At 47.7% G+C, this 17,286-nt stretch overlaps 2 long non-coding RNA genes across 2 annotated transcripts in view; both read right to left on the bottom strand.

Annotated features, from left to right (window-relative positions):
• Window positions 1-1,849, bottom strand: part of LOC119700972 — a 29,593-nt gene extending 27,744 nt beyond the window's left edge. The window contains exon 1 of the long non-coding RNA XR_005256961.1: window positions 1,606-1,849. This is a non-coding gene — a long non-coding RNA (uncharacterized LOC119700972). The remainder of the gene's footprint in view (window positions 1-1,605) is intronic.
• Window positions 1,850-5,450: 3,601 nt separating this feature from the next.
• LOC119700973 lies at window positions 5,451-12,927 on the bottom strand. Its single transcript, XR_005256963.1, has 3 exons — window positions 12,073-12,927; window positions 10,461-10,616; window positions 5,451-8,350 (listed from the first exon to the last, which is right to left on the bottom strand). It is a non-coding gene; the product is annotated as an uncharacterized LOC119700973 (long non-coding RNA).
• Window positions 12,928-17,286: the final 4,359 nt, after the last annotated feature.

Raw genomic sequence — 17,286 nt, 5'->3', positions numbered from 1 at the left:
CACAATTTAACTCGGGTGCAGCTCTTGCTGTCTTTGAGCTGCACAAGGAGCTGGCTCCCACTCGGAGATCAGTGTGAGTGACGGCAACCCAACAGGTTCAGCAGATTCCATCGAGCAGTGGAAGGCCTTTCCTGCCTGCAGAACACCCTGAGACCAGGATCTAAGAGCTCCCTGTGCCCTTGGGCTCCAGGCTACATATTCAGTATCCAGGGAAGAAAGCACGGGGTGTCCTACCAGCAGACACAGAGCAGGGGAGGTTTAATTTGATAAAATTTAGAATTTTCCGTGAAGTGAACAAATTAGAATTAATTACCAATCTACTTCAGTAAAATTTACAAAGTAAAATTTCCTGGCCTACTGCACTGGCTAAAAATGTTGAGGCAACCTATTCTTTTTTTTGTTAGATAAGTAACCCTTACAAAAAAACAAAAGCAATTCCAGACCAAGGAGATTACTGGAGAGCCAGTCAGAATTCAACACTTAATTGTTTAACAGGGTATTTGGGTCTTGCTCCCTAGCAATGCAGGAGAGCCAACATATCTTCTGATGTCCAAGCCGTTCCTCAGAGCTATATCAGCCCTTGCAGTTGGATTAAAACGTAACTCCTTTGAAACTCCAGAAGTTTGTGACTCACGGGAAGGAAATGTAAAGGATAGATGGGCGGGAGGAGCGAGCTTCCCCTCCTGTGAAGTTTGCTACTTGAGCTTTTCTGCCGGTGCCACACTCACGTCCACCTGAAATGTACCATGGGGAAGTGGCTTTGATCCTTTCTCCCTAATGATCTGCTCAGGCAGAGCCCTGTCATGAAAATGTGACACTACCATCTTGTTAATGCTCACCCTCTGGAAGAGCTGTTCTTTGAATGGGAGTATCAAAGATCCTCCCTAATCTGCTTTATGGGAAAGTCTCTATTTTATGGCCATATGCAGTAAAAAATACCAAACCCCTCAGTATTTCAAGTTCCAGCATTGCACAGCTGAAGCCAGCCCAGTATAACCCTTCAGCAACTGCTTGAACATGTTCAAAGATCACAGAAACTGACAAAAACAGATTGCAAAGCATTGTTAGCAACACTGCCTTTTCCTCAAGGAAAAACCCAGACTGATTTTTTTACTGGCATTTCTTTGGACTCATGAAAAAGCCAACCCCAGCACTGTGAGCAGGAGCCAAGAGCCCGGGTAACAACAAGGCGCCCAAAAAGGCCTCTCTGCCCTGCAGTGGAGCCCCTTCTGAAGGAGACGCCCTCCCCGAGGCAAGAAGCACATCACAGGGAGCCTGAGGGAACCCCCGCCTGCCTGCCTGGGACAAACAGCCTCTGGGAAGAGACCAGTGCCCACACGTACCAGGATCTGGGACAGCTGATGGCCTCACACGCTGCTGGCCGCAGCACGCTTCAGTGCGAGGGAGCAGGGCCTGGCTCCAGAATTCAACAGGAGAGGCCGGGAGCTGGGCCCAGCAGGAGAGCTGTTACCCCATCAGACCCCGCAAAAACACCATTTGTTCCCAAGCCACAGGCTCCAGACACGTTCAAGGATCTCCACCCAGCGACAGGAAAGTAACTGTGACTTCTCTTGGGCAATACTGCACAGCACTGCAGTCACTCACCTTCCCTGTGGGAATGAGAGAGCCCCTTCTGTGTCCCTGCCCCACAGCAACACGAGCGTCCCAGGCACCCTCCTCGCTCCTGGCTCAGTGGCGGATGCGCTGATGTAAAATGTCCCATGGTTCCAGCAGCATTCTGCAGAAGGCAGGTACAAGCTGGAGCCTCTGAGGGTTTTCAACGTGCCAGCAGAGGTGAAGCTCTGGAAAGGAAAGGCAAAATTGCGGGGCCTTGCCTGGTCTGAGCCAGCCTCCCACAGCCCAAGCTGCCTCACTCCCTGCTGCAGGGACACAGGGCAACATCCACGGCAGGTGCTCGGCATTTCTAATGTCAAATCAGCCATGGGTGGCCGTGCTCTTCAGCACCCAGGGCAGCCAGAGCCAGCATGGACAGCGGGGATGTTTGGCCAGGCAGGCAGATCTCACCTTTGCACTCAGTGCTGCAGCTGGGACGATGGGATCTGTGCTGCAACAAAACCGGACTCAGATCAGGAGGACGAAATTGCAAGGTTTTAGTGGAGTTCTGCCATATTTCTGTTTTACAAGGCATCAGTTCTAAATATGCCAATACTGCACTGGTTAAGCAGAAGAACTTGAAAAATGTAACAGAAGCATAGAAGTGCTCAGAATTCCAGATCCAGGCTGATCTTCTTTCCTCCCTCCTAATCTCCCCAATTATCTGATCTTACCTTACCCATTATCCACAGCTCAGCGTGGAGGGTATGAGTCCCCAGTGCCCACACATCCCTGTGCAGGGTGCAGGTTATGGACCTCACTTCAGTTTCTCGGCCATGTTATTCACCGTTCACATGCCTGGATTCAAGTCCAAAAGTGACAGGAACTGCAGAACAACGCGCTCGTAAATAATGTTATCACTTGGGAAGCAAAGATATGGCGGGTGTGTGCCAAAGGAAGCTGGAGAAGCAGCTCTAGGATGTTGTAACTCTTATGAGACACCTCAGCCCTTGAGGCTTACTCAGCCTCTGTCCACACAAGAAATGATGGAGTAACCCATGCCCTGAAACAAAATGGCGGAGTGCCCCACACCCTGATACAAAATGGCAGCGTTACCCAGGGCCTGACTCAAAGTGGGGCAGAGCCCCATGGCCGCTCCAAAGCAGGGCCCATGTCTGGCAGTGGGTGACTGAAAGGCAGGGATTTGTGCCAGGAGCTGCTCCCGGCCGATGGCACCTTTGTCCCGGGAGCAGGGACAGCCATGAGCGGCCCCGGCAGCTGCGGCGTTCCCCAGGCAGCAGCTGCCCTGCAGCCCGGGTGGGAGTGGCACAGCCAGGGAAGCCGGGGCGCTTTGGAAATGCACACAGAGGTGCCTTCTCTTGCGCAAGGGAGAAAACAAACACTGACAACTCAACTGGGAAATCAGGCAAATGTTCAGCTGCTCTGTACTTCTGAATCCAGTAATACAAAAATGGAAGATAATATTCTTTATTAATCCATCTCCTGTGTTGTTATTTCACACAGGTGCTTCTTCTCACACAGAGCCTCACATCACTCCCCAGCCCGTTTCCAAGGACCGATGGCCAGGCTCCAGGACAGCAGGATTACCAGACAGCCTGAGAGCCCACTGGTTTTGGAAATGAAGCTAATTTGGGGTGGGGAGCTCAGGGAAGGGAGCACGTGAGCATCTGCCTGCAGATGTTCTCAGTGCCCAGCTGCAGAAGCGCCAGTGGCACGTGCCTTGTTCTGATATCCAAAACACCCCCGATAACAAACAGGCACCTTCCTCCAAAACCTCATTTCTCACCAGACAAAATCTGCCTGCATTTAGGAGCTGTTCAGTGATGAACACACACAGAGAAAAACTTTAATTAAAAGAAAGATGCTGCGAAGAATGTAACTACTGCTTTACTAAAACTGCAGGAAATGGAAAAAGAGATGCCAGTTGATGTGCTTGTTGACTTAAAATCTGTCCTCAGTTACACCTGGAAGGAGCACAGCTGCTGTAGGGGTGCAGTGAGGGCAGATCTTGGATCACATATAAATTTAGCTTTTTTCCTCTTAGCAACTTAACGCTCATGAAATTATATAACAAATCTGCAAACCAATTACCAAATGTCAGAAGGTGCCCTGGTTAAAATGCACACATCCCCTGGAACGTGCCATATTCACAAATTAGCCATGTGTTATTTATAGCTCCTCAAGGCAAATAATGAAGAAAGGGGTAATGAAATCTGAAAGCCTGAATATCTCCCGTATGTCAGAAAGCAAATCCCACGAGACCCATCTGTAGCCCAAACTGGGGAAAAGAAAATATCCTTTCTAAGGCAAACAAACCCCCTACAAACAACCTCCCCCGCCTCTGTGGTTTTGTATTTGTTGTTTCATTTTTAAATTAAGCAGCAATTAAAACCCTACCATACTACTTTCATTCAGTTAATCATAATGATACTTGAAATTCCTTATTTTTATTCTCCAGCACCACAGGGTACATCCCAAAAGCTTCAAAGAGACAGAGTCCTCTTTGTTCCCCGTTTCTGTCCATGGAAGGCTGAACTTGTGCTACCTATCTACCGCCATAAAACTCCTACCAATTCCATTACTATACATAACCTCACCATCACTAAACCCCACACTCTTAACCACCATGGCCATTCTCTCAACAGCTTTAGGGGGATGGACGGGACTCAACCAGACACAAATCCAAAAAATCCTAGCACACTAACATATGCACACCAACTCCTGCCCAGCTTGCAGGGTCAGACTGAGCTTTAACTCCAAACTCTGATTGCTCCACATCCAAAACCTGCATATTTACACCTACCCTGGTTTATTTCTTCACTGGTTCAGTTTGCAGCATCCACACGTCAGTGTCTGTGAGGCCTTTGCTCGGCTGTCTCTGCCTCTCTCACTTGCCAAGACTGACTTTCTCCTGAATTCTTTTGTCCCACATTTTCTCTGTCCACTATGGATCAGAACTGTTACTCTGCTTCCCATGTGTGTTTTCCTTCTTTAAAAATAATGTATTATTATTTTAAAAAACCTTCTGGAGCAAAGCTGTGCTAATTACTGCACTGCAATATTTTACACTCAGCCAGTTTGGTGCAGCCAGGTTGTAGCACACTAAGACACAATGAATTCCCCACGCTGGAAGGTGAGTTCCAAGCAGCAGAGAACAAGGATGAATGAAGGACACTGCCTCTTCTTTCTCCATAACATGGAGCAGTTATGAGGAATGAGTGGGGCTTTTCATGGCAGCTGCAAACACCACAGAACTGCCAAAAACATTTGAAGGTCCACCAGAATATCTGCATGGCTCCACGTGCATATTGGTACAACAATCACTATCACTGCCTTTCCACCCCCAGCTCAGTAACATCCTGGCCTTTCCACCAGAGCCTCCATCCATCCATCCATCCATCCATCCATCCATCCATCCATCCATCCATCCATCCATCCATCCATCCATCCCAAACTATTTGCTTTTCCCCTCCTTTTTTTAATCTGCCTCTCTGCCCCCCTGCATTCATTGCCCATTTTCTCATACTGTGAGAAAACTTTTGGGCAGTTGAAAAGTTCTTGGAGGTGTCTGAAGGGGCACAACAATCAGGCCAGAACAGGAGCTGCATCTTTGTGTTCCTTGTGCAGCCCTGACTCTCGGGCAGAGGGTGAGCAGATGGGCCTGTGCTGTCAGAACAGGCTCTGAATTTGAACAGAATCCCACTGGCTCTTGCTGGCTGCTGCAGTAGCACAGTGACCTCCGGAGCCACCTCTGCCTCTGCCCTGTGCTCACAGGTGAACTCTGGTAAGGTTTAATTTGCTTGATTTAAAACTTCAGTGTATGCAAGAGATGTGGATCATAAAAACAAGTCTAAAAACAAATATATTATTTTTTTCTCATCTTCCCTAAACCTCCTTTTCTGCAATTCTGTTTTTTATTACTCTGGACTTTGAAGAGCTCAGAGACACACATTTAGAAAATATTTCTAATGAACACAACCCTCTGACCTTTGCTTTTGAAGACAAACGTGGAGCTGTAAATGGTAAAAACACAAGAAGCTCCCCTCCAAAATAAATACTTTTGTCTCAGCTGGTTTCAGCCTCAGATACAAGCAGGAGACTTCCACGGGAAGAAGTCTCCAGCATACAGTTCTTATGGAGATGCAGCAGTTGAACACAAAACCTCTGGGGTGTGATTTTAGAGATCCATGGATATCTCAGGCTGAAGGCAGACTTCATGCCCCACTCCATTTTGGACCGAGTGGCTTTGGGCCTGTGCTTTTTGTCCCTTAGGGATGGGAAGTGTCTCAGAAACCCAGCCTCGCCAGGGCCAGCTGCTGCAGGATCCCAGGCTCCCTAAAGGGGAGTCTTCCCAGGAAATCCCTTCCTGCCTTCCTGCAGACAGTCCCATCCTGCTGGCTCACCGGGCCACAGGCAGCCAGGCGTCCTTCAGCACTGGGATGCTGGCACAGACTGGAAGCCTCTCTTTATGGAGAGGTCAGAGTTCAAGTTCCTTGACTTCAAGCCTCAAATTCCCATTGTAAACCCAAACTTCTCCTATTTTGCTCATTCCAGGCTTTTCAGACTGAATGCAGACACTGGGTGCTGAAGATTGCCTTTGTCAGCAGAAGCAGACTCTATAAGCTGTGGTGCTGTTAATTTTTCCAGTTATCTTGGCTTCCTTAATATCATTCAGCTATTTCTTTTCCTTATGGGTACCTTACTCTGCTTGATTCTGTTTCACTTTGAACCTCCACTGATGCTGAGGGTTTCACACATTTTTTATCACACTGTGCAAAATGCTGCTGGAATCTTTGTGCAGACTCTCTGGTGACAGAAAGGGTCATTATTACCACCCCCCTTGGATCGTGTCTCCAGAAATCCGTGCACATGCTTTGTAGCCACCCATTGTGCACTGGAACCCGAAGAAATCATTTTGTTGTACTGCTACAAGAGCACTTTCTACAAGAGGTGTCTTCCTAATGGTCCATTTTTAGAGCTGGTGCAAGCATAATGCAGAGCTTCCAGGAGGGTTTGCAGGGATTTGCTCCAGCTAGCTGTGCCTCACCCCTGGGACTGCTGCCTGGCACAGAGGTGAAACCATCCGGGCTGAAAGAAAAAGGCTCTGTCAGGTTGGAATGCAGAGAGCAAAGAATTTCCTTCACCGAGGGCAGGGATGGAAGAGCTGCATCCACACTCTGTTCAGTCACCCAATTACTCTGCTCCTGCTGTTCTCAAGGATCCTAAACCCACATGGAGCTTTTGTGACCCCAATCCTCCATCTGTAGAGGCAGAGGAGAAGGAGTGAGCTTGCTTTCCTCCCCTCGGAACAGTTTCCTTACTTCCATTCATTCCATCTGCTTTCTCTCTGCTATCCCACCTTCTCAACAATCTGTGCCAAGGATCAGCAATGCCCAGATTAAATGGCCACTGACTGCTGTTACTCAGAAATAGTTCTGCGTGAGCAGCAGGTTCACCCAGGGCACTCCAGCCAGCCCTGCAGCCATTCCCCATGGCACAAAGAGCAGCTGGATATTAAGACATAGCTGTGATATCCACATACTGCCCATATGCTCGCTTTGGAGAAGCTGGGAGACTCGTGCCATGGGAACAGGGTTAAATGGAAATGATTAAATAAACCAGAAAAAGAAAAAAAGCCATCTAGTGAGTCTGTTGGCTTGTTGTGCTCCATATTCCTAAAAATTCACTTTGCAGTCAGGAAGGACACAGGGGTTTGAATCATTTTCTGCCTTTACACCTTCCCTGCCACCAGAAGGAACATGGGGATGTTCTTCAACAAACAGATCTGCTCTTTTCTCTCAAGGTTTGTGTACGCTCCGAGTGCATTGGTGACATCAGATTTTTCACCAGGGAAATGAAAGAAACCAACGAAAGCTACAGCCCCCGTGGCTGAAAACCCAAGAGGCGAAGCTGGCCACGTCTCTGAAATACAGCATGAGCAAAAAGAGAAATACAATAAAAATCCCATCCAGCACAAACTGGGAAGTGATGGAACGAGGGCTTTCTACTGAGGCTGCCTCCAGTTGCCATCCTTCTGAGCATGGCATTGTCCATTCTGCACTGAGGATGCTCTCAGGCCAAAGTTTAAAAGGTGTCTGACAAACACAGGAGGCCAGAATGAAGCAGAAGAATCACAAGGAGAGCCTATGGAAGAAGCCTTCTGCAAAACATAAGGAACCCCTGAGCCACATTAGATTATTTTCCTCTTTTTTTCCTCTTTAATTCTCTTGTATAGTAGACAGTATTTCCTATCCCCCTTCTGAATCTCTGCAAAGTGCAAGCTCTGTGTTTGCATGCAGGCAGGCTGAGAAGTGCAACTGTGCAGTAGAGCTGCTGAAGCTGGGAGGCACATTTTCACTGAGTGAAATCCACACCTCCAGAAATGACACACAAAAACCACATTCCCAAATGTCACAACACATGAAACACATCCCTGGATCAGTTCCATCACCAGCCCTGCCCATTGCTGCGCAGGGCTGCTTGGCAGTAGAGCTCTGGCAGCTCAGCTGGGACACAAGGGACACTATTCCCATGTCCTCACACAGGCCCCAGGGATGCAGGCTCACGTGTTTGTCACATTCTGCACAAGCCTGTGGAAAACCTCGAGTCCATTACCTTCACTTTCCAGATGCTGTTAGGTGGCTGGAGAAGGGCAATGCCTCCTTCCTCCTGCAGCCTGCAGGAACAGCCAGATCTCTTTGGGAGAATAATCCCCTCTACACAGGCAGCTCCTGCCTCTGAATTCCGTGTATCCTTCCTTCCAGCAGGGAAACACCTGTAAGGGACACAAACAGCAGTTACCTCTTCTGCAGGAAAAGCCCACCCTGCCCCTCCAAACCAAACTGTCCTTTGCTCACCCATGGTGCACGCTCATGGTTTAACTACTGGTACTATCTCCATAGTTTCCAGTATTTTGGAATATTGGAAACTATGGAAATAGTCACAGAAATATTTGAAAATATTACTATTTTCCAATATTTCCAATAAAGATGGGCTGGAGACAAACCAGGATCTAATTATTAATTACATTTGGACCTGCATGCCCACATGGGTAGGAAAAAATGTTCACTCAAGAGGAGTTTTTCCTTAATACCAGCAGATCCTGGATTTTCCACTGTATGTTTTCATTTTCAGCTGCAATCACCAGAAATAACATTAATGACTTTCAGTGCAGGGCAGAAATAATTAGAGGCAGAGCAAGAGTCCAGCTTACATGCTTATGCTAAGAAAGGAGTGAGAAAAATCATGCAAAGCCTGATAACTTGAGGGGGAAAAAAGCAAACGAGCGCAGGGGTGAGGCCTAAATCAAACATGAAGCAATCTGTATTTCCCATTAAAGCCATTGAGGAACTGGGCATTTGCCAAGGTCTTGCCTGAAAACCACGGCAGACTTAATGGCTTTGACTCAAATGATCCCCAGCACTTCAATAAGGAACAAGGAGAAAGGAGGCCCACGAAAGCAGAACTTGAAAAGAAACATTAGTGCAAAACCATACAACAGAAAAGAAACCATTTCAATTGCTCTAGGAAGGAGTATAAATTGCCTTGCTCTCAAACTAGAGAGAGATTCAAGAGTGCAGAATCTTATTAGAATTGCAGCACTGGACTTTTTTATAAACAGCATATCAGTAAGATTTACCAATATTGTCTCAGTATACTGAAAGCTTTATTATTTATTCTTTGACAAGTGGTACTTTTCTAATTCTTTACTTTTAATAAAAACCAGGAGAGATGTGTACTGAATTGAAAGCTAATTAGCACATTCATACCTGTCAAAAAATTCAATAACTTTTGTACTCATATTTTTGGGTTCTTTCGTGATCAGTTTAATTAAATTTGTTGATAAAATAAAGGAGGATATAAAAAATTAATAGTTTAGGCTAGGTTTTTAAAGGCAATTAGCAGTTAGAGCCCATTAAACTAAGGAGGGAATCAGAGCAATAATTTCTAGGGCTTTTTTAATGTTACCCTTGAAATGTTAGTATAATCAGGAAAGAACAAGGAGCAGTCACGATCCAAAAGAGTTTCCTGGGATCCAGGGACAAAAATATTGTGGAGGTGCTGAGAAACAGGAGTTCAGAGCTGCAGAGGCTGCTGGCAGCCTCTCAGGGTGGGTGCTCCGTTTCAGAAGCTGTGATTTCAGGAGGTGGCAAAGTGGGTCACAAATGCTATTGAGAGCTGAAAATTAGGAGATGAAAACCACTTCAGAGCACTGGAGTGTGGTAGGTCTGATTACAGCAATCAAAATGCTGTCCCCATTTTGCTACAGTTTCTCTTGAACAGCAAGGTTAAGGGAAAAAATCCCAAAAAAGCCCTCCATATGATCCTGAACTGCAGCATGCACAAATGTGACAGCCCTGGCAGGGACTGCACAGGCAGCTGACCCCAAAGGTAACATGGCATTTATCTGGTTTTGTGCTGGCAGCCAAAACCACTGCTGCTGCTTCACCAGGCGTGTCACTCCTCCCCGTGGGCTGAATCCCTGTGGGTTTGGTACTGAGGACTGACTGTTTCCCCCCAAATATCTGCACAACCAGTTCCACCCACCCCTCACCCTGAGGTGCCCGTGTGTGCACTGGCCCGCCGTGCCTGGTATGTGGCCAGTGGAACAGCAAAGGGACATTTGTCCCCTCGTGACCATGGGCAGCAGAGTGTGCTCAGAGCACCTGGGCACGGCCTCCTGTGGGAAAACCTTCTCCTGGCTGAAGACATCTCCAAGGATCACTGCACAAACCTCTGCACCTGCCCACAAAGGGCAAAGCAGACCCATCAACACACAGTGACAGTGACAATAACAGCTCCCATCAACCAGCCCCCGCTGGGTCTCTGGAGCAACAGAGGACAGGAGAACAAAGAGCAGATGACAAATGTGGGGTCATGCCCACCTTAAGCCAAAGTGACTCCGTGCTGCTCCGGACACGAGTCCTCTCCTCCTGCTGCCAGCTGACTCAGCAAGCTCATCCCAGTTCATCTGGGAGCTGTGCTATGCCAATGAACTCTGAAGGGCTTCAACAATGTATCAGTGGGAGATATTAAAGGCACTGGAGAACAAACAAACAAACCCACACAGAAAAGAAACAAACCTGAGTGCCAACAGCAGTGCCCGGTGCAGTTAAAAACACAAACAAACAAAATAACTTCATGTGGTTTAAATCCTGATCCTCAGGGATGAGTTGAGCACCAATGTGCACAGGCCTTGTTGATTATCCTGGGAGCTGAGAACCAGAATAAAGTCTTACAGCAAATAATTAAGACAAGATTTAGTGATATGGAGTGTCCACTGCCACCTTTCAAAAACTGATCTGCCTGCCCCCCTTGCTGAGGAGGTTTGTGCAATAGCCAGGTTCCACAGCTCTTTCTTAGCAGAGGAAGCCACTGCTGTTCCACCCCAGCTTTTTATTAAACTCTTCCGTTTCTTTAGGCAGGATCATATAAAGCCAATTTTCAAGAGTGAAAGAAATAACGGGAATGAGATGAACTCTGTGCAAGGGGAGGTTCTGGGCAGTGCTTCTGAGTGCCACGGTCTGGGAGAATCCACGGAGACATTTCCAGTCACATTCCCAGAAAGCACAGAGTGCATCAGCAGTTGCTGTAATCACCTCTCCCACAATAACCATCACTGCTGTCCTCTGTGCTCTCCCCTGCTCACACTGCCTCCCCTCCCTTCCCTTCCCGGCTGGAAACGTTCCATCCCACAGCTCCCTTAGGTGCACACCAAGCAGTGATGTTCTCCATTTCATACTTTAGGAATTTCTGCAGGTTTAACAGTTTTAAAACAGACATTAAGCTGCTCCTTCTTGCATTTTTTCTTCAGCTGTGACAAAGTCTTTAAATCTCCACACGTGCACCATCTGACCCACTGAGCTCAGTCCTTTAGTGGCAATAAGCCCTGAAATATGAACCCAACAGACACTTTAGAGCAGGTGTCAACAGTGCATAGGCAACAAGCTGACAGAAATCCTGAGGAATTCAACTTTAAAAAAACCTTAATTCCTTCATTACTCCAGAGAGCTCTATTGAACCTTTGTCACTGCTTTACATGGCTCTTTAAGCTACACCAGCAGGATGTGCAGCAGTTTATAGCTCAGCAATTAAGTCACAAGCAAATGTATGTAAAACCACAGTGTAAGAACATTTCAAACAATGGACTTTTCAGAAAATCAATACATTTTCACTGGGGTGCATCACCCAGCAGCACCATCAAATGTATCGTACTAAACCAGCTGTAGCAAAGGAATCAAACCCAAGCACCACCAGGGAAAGCAATTCTATTCATCCTGAACCCACAGGCCCATTTCAAACAGCTCTTCCCAGACAGCTTCCACACTCCCTGGAGTCCCATTTGGATCTTGCTCTGTCACTCTGCACTTCCATCTCTGTATACTCAAAATAATAATAAGAAAATTCTAATTGCTGGGGGAAAAGGGGATTTTTGTTTTACCCAGGCTGTGAGTAGCATTATCCCAACCTCAATGAATTAGCATTTCCTCAACTCACTTCATTGTAATCCTGGTATTGCAGTGACCCCTGAGGAAGGGAACTTTTTCACTGGCTTCAGCAGCAGCAGCACAGGAGCAGCTCTTGGTGTCTCCCATGAAGTTCAGAGAGACTTCCTGCAGGTTTTCAAGCAGAGAGTTGAGGTCTCCCTTTAAGAGCAACAATTACAGATGAGTATTTCTGAGGCACACAGCATTTTACAATGGAACTTAATGAAGTAGCTCTAAGTATTTCCTGCAACGTATTTCAATAGAAGAAAATATAAGCCACTAAAGTGTCTCATGTAAGCATTGAGGATTTAAGGAATTACTCAAACAATGAATGCATGAAGCTATTAACCTTCCCGGAGAATTAAAATGTGCCCCTACGTCAGGAACCAAAAGCAGCAAGTCGTTTCAAGTCTGCAGGATTGATTTTATACATGTGACTGAAATATAATTACAGAAACATCAAACTGTGCTGTATCTAGAGAAACCCAGACCAGACTTCTAGACCATGAGCCCACCTTTGCAGCAGCTTTTATTTGGTCCATTTGTTACCTCCTGGCAATGGTTCAGGGCCAGGGAGGTTACAATGTGGTAGTCAACCCCAGGCAGAGGCACAGCATAGTGAAATCAGCCATTTTTTAGTTGTATTTCATTGCAATATTCTGCTGTGCTGGAAATGTTAGGAGGATCAGCATAACTAGATAACATTTTGCTCAAGCACAGCTTATTGCATCAAAGCGGTAGCAAGCAAAGGGCCCTGATACCAGACTAAAATGGGTGCAGGTTCTCTCTGTGTGTCAGGTATTTAACAGGAAAAGTTATCATGGGAAAGGCTTAGAAAATTTAAACCACTTTCTCTCTGGAACAGGTCACAGCAATGTTCTCTGCCTAAGCAGTTGCAACTCTGGTACTGTGAGATTAAATAAAACACAAAAGGCATAAAAGAATTACCATATCTTTAAAAAACACACAAAACCAAAACCCAAAGAGCAGAAATGAGAACAATGAGAGGCATTTTTTCCACTCACTGAAGGGTCCTATTACTTAAGGCAGCCTTTCCTGGTGTCCTTTTGCATGTCCCTGGCTTTGTGTGTCCCCACCACTTCATCGTCCATTGGCATCATCATTATCTTATTGGCACCAAGATGTCACTGTCAGTTAGCAGCTGAGACCTTTGGGATCTCTGACAGCACACTTGGCCATCAGGTAATACCAAAACATCATTACCATCACATTTACCAGCTTGAATTTTGGTTGGGTTTTTTTTTAGTTTTTACCACTCGTTCAGCTCCTGAGACACGTTCATTTTACTGCTAATGGCATCACACGCTGCCTGTGCACTCCCTACACAGTTAATACCATTTTGTGTCTGCATGGAGAGGGCCAAGAGCTCCCACAGACACAGCAATTAAACACAATGGTAAGGAGATGTGCAGCTGCTCGGGGCTGTCTGCAAACAGCAGTTCACTGGCAGCTTCTAGGAGATGAACCATATCAGGCTGAACTTTAAAGTAAACTGAGATGTATTTTGCCTCTTGGTGGAAGATCTCTCTGAATGACCAGTTTAAGTATTTCTCAACCCCTTCTACTGAACACAAGACAGATGAACCTGCACAGGTGAAAACCTGGGCAACCTCAGGAATTTAATGAGTGCCTCTGTGTCCTCAATGTCCGTGAAAGCTCTGTAGGGATGGAGACAAATTGTTATCTGGAATCAGCCCTGAGCTGTGTCCTGTCTCTCAGAGCACTGACACAAGCAGCTTTAGCCCAAATCCACACCTGAGCACACCAAAGCCACATTGTGCTCACTGAGCAATGTGACACCAGCACAGATCAAGCTACTGATGCACATCAGCACCCACGGGCAGAGGACAGAGCTGTGACCTGGTGTGAGCCCTTGGAAACTTTCCCCTGGTGGAAGGAGTGAGGGGGCTGGACCCTCAGTGTGACTCAGACAGAGCTGACTGTCAGCTCCCTTACACCACCTGATTTCTCATGGATTTTACAGCCAAGTCTCACCAACACAGGATCTCAGGGCTTACACAGCTCACTACCAACGAGCAGACTGCACCACGAGATGATCAGGCCTGGGACATCAGGATCTGGCTCCAAGTTCTCTGTTTCCGTCCAGAGAGGCCAAGCTTCAGGGGTGTGAATGTGCATGTGAAAAAGCACAAGGTGCAAAGTGAGGCAGCTGCTGTAGCAAAGGCTTCAAACATTTCTATCTGAGATAGCACAGCCTTACATCCCATTTCATTAATTCTGGTTTTAACACATCTGCCTAGCTCAAGCTGAAACATTTTGAACTGAATCTACCTCTGAGTCCCTTCCTCTGTCTATCAGACAGAAAGAGGAACAATCACAATTACAAATACAAGTTTGCAATAATATCAACACCAATCTGTTGTGAGGTTTTACTGTTGGCCAGTACATCAGGACACGGGGTTTGACTGCAACAGCTCAGGATGGCCACAGTGAACAGCAGAGTAAAGGGTGACTTAAACTTCTCTACTAACAGTTTGTCTGACACCAGAGTGAACAAGGGCTGGTGAAACAAACACTTAACTCAGCACATGAGGAAGATCCATGTCCTGCAGTGAACAGGACTGGGCTCTGCCTAGGAGGCAGCAAAGAATAAAAGGCACCCCAGAATGGGAGCCAGGCATTCGGCCTGAGAAAAGAAATTTTGCATGACAAAGGAAATATAAGGGAAAATAAGGATGGAAAGAAAGCACAGAAAGACAATCTTTTCTTAGCATGGAACATTTCAGTATTAGTGCATATTTTAAAGGCACACAGCAGCATTTGTTTCTCAACTTCCACTCTTACAGTTGTCCACAGTTAGCTACACCTATAAACAAAATCCCTGAGTGTGGGAGGTGGGCTGAGAGAAGCATCGGGGATGCCTTGGGAGGAGACATGTGTATGAGGCAGTCCCCACCTGTCAATCAGTGTGCCACTCACCTGCTCCCCACTCCCTGGTTCTGGAAGGTTCTGTTGTTCTCTGTCCCCCATTAGTCCCTTGCCCTAAACCACTCCCTTCCCTCCTTCCCGTTGGTCCATGTCCTGTTAACCCGCCTTAACTCCTCCCCAATCTCCGCCTTTACGCCCCTCGATTATATACCCGAACCCCTCCCAGGGTCGGGGCTTTTTTGCCTCTGCTGCCCTTCGGGGAGAGTTGTACCCCTGTTCCCTTTTACGTCTTCCCTTGAATAAATTCCTCCGGACTAGGCAAGCAAAGGAGCCCTCCTGCTCGTCATTTCCTGGTGCGGCGTCGATACTATCCGGGCTTGGGCGGAAGGTTGGCTGAGGGCTCCCATCCGAGGGACCTGTCGGGACCGGCCCAAGGACAAGACACCCCCGCAGCTTGGCGCCCGAACAGGGACCTTGGGCATCCCCCAAGTCCCTTTGAGCGACTCCAGAACCCTTCGGATCCGTGACCCTAAGGATTATTGGATTACAAGCGCCGTTCGGTGCCGGCTCCGAGACGAGCTCCCCCTTCGTTTTCTGGAGGGCTGCTCACCTCGGGCTGCCGACAACCCCTGGCTCTGAGTAACCACCGCGGCTTCGAGGAAGCTTCCAGACGTCCAGGGACCGGCAGCAGCCCACCAGCCCCTCTGAAGACCTTCGCTACATTGGAGTGAGTGACAGTTTTTATTGTTTCGGTTTCTTCAGAGGGAGGGACAGTATCAGCCACACTTTAAAATCATGGGCAACTGCCTGACTGTGGCTCAGCAGGGGATTTATTTCCAAGTTTCTTCTACCCTGGTTGAGGGAAACATTTCTTTTAAAAAAGGGGATTTAAAGGCTTTTGTTAAATTTTTGTGTAAACATTTTCCTGAAGTTAATCAGGAAAACATTAAATCAGTTTCGTTTTGGGGAAATGTGGGGAAAAGGATTTATGAGTTGCAGGTCGCGGGGAATTTTAGGATTGGGAAATATTTTCCTATTTTCGATTTAATTTACAGCGCCGTAAAGGCGAAAAGGGAGTTTGGGGACCCCAGTTCTCCTTCCCCGCTTTCCACCCCCCTCAACCCTAACCCGTTTTCCCCTATGAGTGGGATGGGCGCTGGATCCTGCCAACTGGCACAGGGTCGCCGTCTGCCCCCTGCCACCTCCCTTCCCACTCAGTCCCCTTCCTCGCCCGGGACTGGCCACCCCGGACAGGGCTCATCCCGTCGCCCTGCACCTAAACCCCCCGTCCCCGGTTTAGATCCCAATTCACTCGTTAACTCTCAAAATGGCGCTCGCCACGTGGCGGGAGAGAAAAAGCATAGAGACGGGACACGAAATGGCGGCTCCTCCCACTCCTCCCCTCCGGGTGCCCATCAACCGTCGAGTTCTGCCCTTCCGTCGGGTCCCCTCCCACCTACAGCGTCGATTACGTCAGCGTCGGGACCCTCCCTTCCCTCCTCCTTGGGCACACCTATGGGCGGGACCTCTGTGGGCGGTGCTAACCACGCCTCCAACAGTAGTCCCAGCCCACCTTCGCGCCGGCCCCCGACCCCACCCACTGCTTCCGGTTCCCACGCTACTGGAACCGGATGTGGCGTTGACTGGAAGAAGGCCATATTGGCTTTCAAACAATCACACCGCCGTGCCCTGCCGACTGACTGCAAGGCCCGCATTTTCATCTCATCCTCCGATGAGGAGGAGGAGGAGGATGACAACCGCTCCTCTTCCGATACCGGGCCGGGTAGCAGCTGGCGGAGGATCCGCAAGGAGGCCTTGAGGGAGGGGGACTTGGACCTAGTAAAGGACCTTGATAGGTTTGCGGCTCCTGTTGTTGTGAGGAGGGGAAAACAACCGAAGTGGGAGCAAATTCCATACAAGGAATTGAAGGATTTAAGGAGAGCTGCCAAAGATTATGGACGTAACTCTCCATATTTCAAAAATGTCTTGGACTTGATGTTTAATGGATATAACCTTGTTCCCCACGACCTCAAATACATTGCTTCATCCTTGTTATCTCCCACTGAGTGTATGGTCTGGGAGGGACATTGGAAAAAACTGCTGCGGCCTCTTTTGGATAAATACAACCTGCAGCAGCTCCTAGGGGATGGCAACGATGGTTTAGAAGCCCTCATGGGTGAGGGTGAATTTGACCGCCCTGAGGATCAAGTACTGCTACCTTTTAACTTGTTAACAGACATTAAGCAGGCAGGCAAAGCAGCACTGTTAAAAGTGCCGGACGACTCCACACCTCTCCAAAGCTTTGCCTCCATTC

This window comes from Motacilla alba, chromosome 4, assembly GCF_015832195.1.
Source record: "Motacilla alba alba isolate MOTALB_02 chromosome 4, Motacilla_alba_V1.0_pri, whole genome shotgun sequence".
Lineage (NCBI taxonomy): Eukaryota > Metazoa > Chordata > Aves > Passeriformes > Motacillidae > Motacilla > Motacilla alba.
The sequence above is the reverse complement of the archived record's forward strand: the minus strand, read 5'-3'. Positions and strand labels throughout refer to the sequence as shown.